This window comes from Chinchilla lanigera, unplaced genomic scaffold, assembly GCF_000276665.1.
Source record: "Chinchilla lanigera isolate Chin_1 unplaced genomic scaffold, ChiLan1.0 scaffold00007, whole genome shotgun sequence".
Classification (NCBI taxonomy): Eukaryota; Metazoa; Chordata; class Mammalia; order Rodentia; family Chinchillidae; genus Chinchilla; species Chinchilla lanigera.
This window is the reverse complement of record NW_004955408.1, coordinates 3,475,299-3,481,800: the sequence shown is the minus strand read 5'-3', so window position 1 is coordinate 3,481,800 and position 6,502 is coordinate 3,475,299. Positions and strand designations below refer to the sequence as shown.

Here is a 6,502-nt window from a genome sequence, read left to right as displayed (position 1 = left end):
GGTGTATCACCATCCCTGTTCGTTTCTTTGGTTGAGTCCAATTCAGTCAGCTTTGACCTTTATTGAAAGCTCTTCCTCCTGCCCCAGTCTAAGATTTATTTTGGACTCTTATTCCATAATTTGTAGCTCTGCTGCTTTTGAATCAACTTACCATTCAGTTCCCATAGATCTGACACTCTGCCTAACCAGGCCCGCAGAACTGTAACTGAAATTTGCTCTTGAGCCATAGCTACAGTTATTACTGAAGCATTACTTACATTGTAGTAGATTTTGAACAGGGCCAATCTAAATTTCCTTTATTTAAATATAAAAATCTGTTTCAAAAGTGACTGACCTAAAAACCACATTTTTCATATGCTAGCTCATGGCCACACACGGTACAAGCCTCGCAGTACATGTCATCTGCCCAGCTTTCCTCTTGTCCATACTCGTGTTGATGAGCAATCTTTTCTCTTTTCTACACACTGCTTACCGCTCACCGCAATTCTCCCCATAAGAAGTAAACTTTGTCAGCTTCTTTGTAGATCAAAATCAGAAGACCAAAAGGAACCAGGTTCCAATTTCTTTTCAACTGAAGAATCTTTAGACTAGATTCTGCTTTTCTCTGTTCTGAGCCTTCTGAGCAAACCAAACAGTCAGTGCCTCATTTCTGATCTCTAGTGTCTCCTCCACTTTAACCCTCCATGGCCTAGTCAGGAGGACAGGAGTTCCACCAACCTCTTTTACTTTTTTTTTTTTTTTTATCAGATTAATTCTGTTTCACTGTTTCTTTGTTTTCTTGTCTCACTTCCTTTGCTTCTTCTAGTCTTCCGGACTACCCTAACTTTGAGACCTCTGCACAATCTGTAGTTTTAAGTAGAGTTTTGTATCTACCACTGTGAATGATGAGGGTTCTTCTTCACAATAAACTTGAGTTGATTTTCTTTTTTCTAAATCATAGTTCCTTAAAAGGTATTCTTGCTTTGTTTCAGTTTTGGTAAGGAGCTGACTTTCTCACCAGGATCTCTGCAGTTATCACAGGTTGCCAAACCAAAGTGATTCATACGGTTGGAATCCATAAATTCTTTCCCACATTCTTCACACGCTGTATAGTTAAATTCCGTATCTGATCCTGGTTGATAAACAGTATTTCCAATTTTATGTTCTTCTTCTTCCTCTTCCAAAATGAAGCCCCCTCCAATGTCAGTGATTTGGGGGGCTGCTTTTACATTTGTCATCGCTCCAGTAGCTGCAGCCGCTGTCCCCAGGCAGGGCCTGGCAGGTGCACAGAGGCAGCAGGGCCACCAGCGGCTCTGAAGCTGCTGTGAGCTCCAGCAATGCCGCCTGGGCCGCCACCAACTCCAACCTATCCCTTCGCACTTGACCTGGTGCTGGCATGGCCCGTGGCCTCGGGGAGCGAGCCAGTATTACTGCTTTCAAAAGCAATGTATCACAGCGTGGAAGTTCCAAAATAAACTACACAATTAACTAGGTGTTAAAACCTGATAAGCGCTATAGGAAAATGCAGAGCAAAACAAGGGGCTCGGGGTGCTTGGAGTGGGAGAAAAGGATAGAATTCTAACAGAACAGGCAGGGACGCTCTCTGAGAAAATAACCTCTAAGCAGAGACCTGAAGATGGGAAGGAGTTGGAGCGTTGTAGGCAGAGGAAAAAGCCAGCACAAAAGCCCTGAGGCTGGGGTATTCAAGGAATTGTAAGGAGGCCAGTGTGGTTGAGCATAGGGGTGAAGAAGTCAGAGATGTAATGGAAAGATGTAGGGGATCTTGTGGGCCTCTGTGGGAACTGTTGCTTTTGCTCTGGTAAAACCCAGAGCCATTGTAGTGGCAGGACCTGACCTAGATTGTAAGTAACATGATCGCTCTGGCTGCTAAACTGAGAACAAAACGTAGGGCAGGCACAGAGAGGAGCAGGGAAGTTAGCTAGGCATCCACGGCTGTCTGTCTAGACAGACGAGAACAGTGGCTTGAACTACTGTCAGTGCAGCCGTGGTGGTGAGAAATGTTGAATATTAGATATATTTTGAAGGGAGTTGCTGGTGGATTTGCCACGGACTATGAGAGAGAGCTGAGTCAAGGATGACTCCGAGGGTTTGCTGTGAGCAGCTGGAAGAAAGGCCTTGACACCAGCCGCAATAAGGAAACTACCCAGGGGGAGCCCAATGGGAGGATCAGGAGCTCACTTTAAAACATGTCCGCAGTGACACTACTTCGCAGGCTGTGGTGCAGATTAAGAGAATAGGTGAAAGTGCTCGGTATTAGCAACAGCCAGCTTGCTGTCGGTAAATGTCACTTTCTCTTTCCTGCTGTCGTAAAGGTGGGTGAAGCATGAGCAACTGGGGGTCCCTGAGACGGTTTCACTAATTGCCTTACTGTAGAAATAATGAGCCCATTAGGTGCCCAAACAGCCTCCTCCCCAGTGGTTTTCTCACCCTTCAGAAAACTTTCGCTGTTGCTAACAGGGTCTTTAGATCTGTCAGAGGCTTCTCAGCAGCGTGGACACTCTGCTGTCGGAATGAGGCTCCTAAACGTCCACAGCACCTCCCCCTTGTCAGTCTCTGAGGTGTCAGGTGTGCCGGACACACAACTCCTCACAGCGGCACAACATGCGCTGGCTCTACAGAAGCACAGACTTGCCTTGGCCCTCAGGCAGCTGTAGGACAGGTGGCACATTACTCATCTGTGAAGTAGATATTATCATTACTCCCATTTTCTGAGTGAAGAACGTAGGCTCAGAGAAGCTGTTTTATGACCCAAGGAGTTACAGCATGTGGACGTGCTTACCAGCACCGTGTGTGGCACTTACGTGCTTGATAAATATTAACCACTGCCAGGATTCTCCTCAGTAGCTCAAGAAGATATTTTTCCATGAGGTGGGAATGGAGGGGGTTTCTCTGGCAGCTGTACTTTTTATTATTAAAGGATAATTAGTTGACATTAGTTTACAACTTTCTCTGAGCTCTTTGCATCATGTGACTCTGAATAATCTTGCAGCACATGACACATTACAGTTGCCAAAGGCACAAAACAAAAAAAATTGCAGCCTGTGTAGAGGAGCATCTCCATAAAGGGAACGAATGTGCCCTTTACTGTGTGGGTAGGGAAAGCCAGGTGCCATCTCTAGATACGGGAGGTTATTTATGTGTTTGAATGTTTAACAGTAAAGTTATATCACCCTTAAAACAGTGTGTTAATTTTTAGGCTATTTCTGAAATATTCTAGTGAGATTCATGTGGAACCTGTGTGATGAGCTGTTTTCAGCAGGTGCATTGATTCTTCTGAGGGACGGACAGTCTGTCCCTGCTGTAACTGCGATGGGACGGCCATATAGGATGCACAGTGGTGATGCTCGGGAAATAGATAAAGCCTCTTTGAAGGGTCCAGACTTCCTCCTTCCCCTGAGGTTGGTGGCCGCCCCAACCCAGAGCAACGCTCACGTATGCTCACTTGCTCGCTTCTGAGAGACCCCTTGCTCCTGTGAAACGTGTGAACATGTGAGGAATTTAATATCCTTGGGCGCACTGGTTGGTGCTGTGAGGGCTCCAGGAAAGTGTGGGACAGCTTTAGTAGCTACAGGATAACACGACTTTTGTTCAAAAGTTGTGCAGTACTTGAGGGCCTCATGTAGAACTGGCATACGTGAGAAAGGACTCTCATCCTGATTCTGTTTAAATTCAGGAGGTTTGGTTCCTGTGCTCCTATAGGGGCCCTGTCTTGGTTATTTTTCTCTCATTGCTGGGACAGAATACCTGACTCCCAAAATTAGGGAAGGAAAGATTTATTTAGCTCACAGTTCGTGGAAGTTTCAGTCCATACTCGGCTGGCTCCAAGGCAGAGTGGCACGTGGCAGGGGGCAACAGCTCATGGTGGTGGAAAACAGCAAAAGCAACAAGAGCAAAAATGGAGGAGCAGCAAGAGCAAGCCTCTTTCCCTCTCTTACATTGTATATAGACTACCCGCCCCAGGGTCAGTGTAGTACTCACACCCATAATCCCAGCATTGGACCATAGATCAATCAAAAACTCTAGAAGCCTGTCCCATGACAGCAGGAGGCTTTGGGGGGACACCCAGACACAAACCGTAAGAGGGCCATTGCAAATGAACCTGAACTATGCAGGCTTTGCTGAGCTGTAACAGAACCTACGGCATGCGTGCCACAGCCCTGTCTGTCAGCACACAGGCAAGTCACCCCAGCAGCAACATTAAACAACTGTTGTTCTTCTCAACTAAAACCTCCGTACTCAGGTTTAATTATGATGTTGGTGCTTTGAGATAAATAAGTGAGTTTTGGGGTGCAGTTTGGGCACTCGGTCGCCATCACTGCTGTATAAGATAGTTTAAGAGACAGGCCAAGCTCCCAAATGATCTCTCAAGAAAGCAGAGTGTTTGAGTACTTGCCTTTGAGCTGTGGTGTGCTCTAGATTAGAAGACGTGGTGTTGGCCTGACTTACACCCTTTCCTGGGCCTGTTCATGAAGTCCAGAACAACACAATTCTTGAAAATGGCACATTTCTCGTGTTTTCTGACCCTTGGGGTCCTACTTCTGGGTGCAGACCAGCTAGGGAGGTATGATTGGATGGATCACAGACACCTACCTTCCCCACACCACTGAGCTGTGCTGATGAGAGTGACTATTATGGGTTACTGTTGCCCCGGACAACACTACATGCTCACACACAGCCTCGGCCTCTTCCCTGGTGCTGCTGCTTTTGCCGCAGCTCTCCTTGCTTCCATCTCTGTCCCCTTCTTTTGGCATCCTTGGGGCTTGGATCCTGAGCCCAGAGGACGGTTCTCCTTCGCTGTGAGCGAGGGTGCACAGATGGTGAGCCGCGAGTCTCCGCTGGCTGCTGGCTGTTCCTCCTCTGGGCAGCTATCTTCCTCCAGCCCTGCGCTGTGACCTCCTGTGAAACACTCCTCGCTGCTGTCCCCGTAGCCTGAGACGGGAAGCTGCTCCGGGCTGGGAGCTTGCCGTTGGGCACTTGATGACCGCCATGCTGCAGCTTCAGTGGGCTTCACCCTACGTGTCAGCCTGGATGATGGCCAGGCCAAGGTGCCGAGCAGCAGGCAGTCAGTGGGCAGAAGCTGCGGCATTCACCCCTCAAAGATACGACCCTTCAAAGTACAGGAGCGACCGGCAGAAGGACACTTACTATATCTCGAGTCCAACTCCTCATTCTTGAGACTGAGGACGGCTCAGCTGGACCAGACCTCAGGACTTCCCTGCCATCCGTCCCACTTCCTTCCGGCTGTTTCTGGCACTGCCCAGGACCGTTTGTAACCTCCAGGAACCCAGAGCAGCTGAGGAGCAGAGGTTAGGGAGGTTGAGGTGAGGAGCCTCTACCTGCCAGGACCGTGGGCCCTCTTTCCTGTCCACCTCTTTCCTGTGCTCCACCTCTGTCCTCCCTTTGACCTTTTATCTGACCTCTCCTCCCACCCTGTTCTCTGCCCTCCAGGCCAGTCATCACCTGGCAGGGCCATCGCTGGTCCCCCTCACTTTTGGTCTGCGTACCAGCCTCAGTAATCCTTTAACAATGTGAACCCCGCTCCTCCTGGTCCTTTAGATCTCAGCCAAATGCCACCTCCTCAGAAAGGCGCCCAGTGTCCACTTATAAAGACTCCATGCCATTTCCATTGTATTACCTCCATGGCTTTCATCTGATATTATCTTGGGAACACATTTATTTACTGCTTTCCCCTCTCCTCCTTTCACTAAAATGTAAGCACCAAGAGAATAAAGAATTTGTTTCATTTCCCACTCGGCCATAGTGCCAAGAACAGTGCTGGACGCACAGTAAGTATTTATGGATGAACAGACAGATGGGCCCACCCTTCAGAGGAGCCACATTGTCATCCTCTGTGCTGCTGGACACTCCTCAGGTTGTCCGGGTCCTGGGCCCGGAGCAGAGCCTTTCCTTGGTGATGAACAAGGTCTAAGCCTGCCGTAGCCCCGAGAGATGTGGGCCGAGGGCCTCTTAGCCTGGTAGCAGCCCACAGTGGGCAAGGTGACGTTTTCAAACCAGCAGGAAGCCAGGCTCTGGCGATAAGAAGTGTGGGAAGAGGGCCAGAGGGTGAAGGGGTGGGGGCTGCCAGCCAGCCCTCTGCCGCTCCGTGGGGATGCCCAGACCTCTGTGGCTGGCCAGCAGCACCACATACTTCCTGTGCAGACCAAGGCGAGGAGATCCCCTCTGAAGAGCTGGGAGGTGGGGCTGCCCCAGGAGTCTCTCACTAGTCCTGTCTCGGGTGGCCAACGCGTGAGCTGCCGCCTGTGTGGACACCCCTCTCTGTGCTCCTGTGTCAGTCTGCACTGGTAAATCAGAATCTGCCACACCGGTGATCGTTGGTGAGGAGACCGCAAAGTCTGGGAGACCCTGCGGGCTGGAGTCTCGAGGAGGAGGGAGGGGCTGGAGGGCTGAGATCCAAGGGCTGGGGATATAGCTCAGCAGCACAAGTGCCTGCCTGGCAAGTGCAAGGTCCTGAGTTCAATTCCCAGTACCAGAAAAAAAAAAA

General features: G+C 49.5%; 1 pseudogene; it reads right to left on the bottom strand.

Annotated features, from left to right (window-relative positions):
* Nucleotides 1–334: 334 nt before the first annotated feature.
* On the bottom strand, nt 335–4,144 carry LOC102014647 (annotated as a pseudogene).
* Between the last annotated feature and the right edge of the window lie 2,358 nt (nt 4,145–6,502).